This window comes from Pleurodeles waltl, unplaced genomic scaffold, assembly GCF_031143425.1.
Source record: "Pleurodeles waltl isolate 20211129_DDA unplaced genomic scaffold, aPleWal1.hap1.20221129 scaffold_72, whole genome shotgun sequence".
Lineage (NCBI taxonomy): Eukaryota > Metazoa > Chordata > Amphibia > Caudata > Salamandridae > Pleurodeles > Pleurodeles waltl.
Genome location: NW_027150393.1, coordinates 644,220 through 645,353, shown reverse-complemented (window position 1 = coordinate 645,353; position 1,134 = coordinate 644,220). Strand labels below are relative to the sequence as shown.

The window sequence follows — 1,134 nt, the reverse complement described above, 5'->3', positions numbered from 1 at the left end:
GCTGTCGAAGGGGCCGCACCCCTTTGCTGCGTCTTCCCGTCTCCCTGTGGGGGGGGGGAAGGTCCATGGGTGTTTGTTGGCGTTGTAGGGAGATGGATGCGGGTCGTCACGGCTCCCGCAGTCCCTGCGGCCTGTTCAGCTTGCTCCTTGCCGCTACGGGCACGCCGTCCGCGGTCTTCCGAAGACGCGACTCCGCCCCTTTCTCCAGGCCTTATCGGCCTGGGGCGAGTCGCGAGTTTCCTGCCTTGCGTCCCGCTCCTACGGGGTCCCCGGACATGGTTCCGTGTCGCCGCTGTTGTAGGGGTGGAGGGGCACCGAACCCGGTGTGTTGTCCGGCTGTCTTCTCGCCCCCGTCGCCCCTCCGGGACCGCCTCGGCGCGGAGCTCTCGCTCTAAGCGGCCATCTTGTTTCGTGGCCCGGCCACGCCCCCAACACCATAGCATTTTAATGCTGCTCCAGATTTAGGAGTTGTCGTAAATCTGCGTCAGCGCCAAAATCCAACGCCATCCCAGAGGTATCGTTAGAGTGGCGCACTGAGGAGAAATGTTTTCATTTCTCCTCGTTTTTTCTCTTTCAATGTGTGCTGCATTCTGCAGCACACATAGAAGTAAGAGCAAATCACCATTGAAGATTTTTCTTTTGGCCAGGAAGGTGTCCCTTCCTGCACAAAAACAATTTCCCCCTCAACGCAGTCATCCTTGTACCATGGTGCAAGAACGGCTGCGTTGGCGCTCAGCAGCTAATTTAGAGCTGGCGGAGGGGGAAGCACAGGGGTGCGCTGTATTCTACTAAATACGGCGCTTCCCTGCATTTTAAAAATGACGGAGCGTGGGGCTTGCAAATTTGGCACAGCGTCGCGCTCAGTCATTTTCTTGTAAATCTGGGACAAAATGTCTAAAGGATAGAGGCTTTTTATGTCATGTTCGATGACGACCATGCAAATGACTCTAGTCATACTGCAGAAGAGAGCACCATGTGGCGTTTCTTGCTTTGGGATGTAGTCTCCCACTCTCTGCCACCAACCCTCAGAGCAGGGTGGGAGCCGTAGCGCTTCTATTCCCAGGCTCGTTGGTCTAGGGGTATGATTCTCGCTTCGGGTGCGAGAGGTCCCGGGTTCAAATCCCGGACGAGCCC

At 56.7% G+C, this 1,134-nt stretch overlaps 1 non-coding gene across 1 annotated transcript; it reads left to right on the top strand.

The window, feature by feature from the left end:
- The first annotated feature begins 1,062 nt into the window (after positions 1 to 1,062).
- Positions 1,063 to 1,134, top strand: TRNAP-CGG (transfer RNA proline (anticodon CGG)). Its single transcript has one exon. It is a non-coding gene; the product is annotated as a tRNA-Pro (tRNA).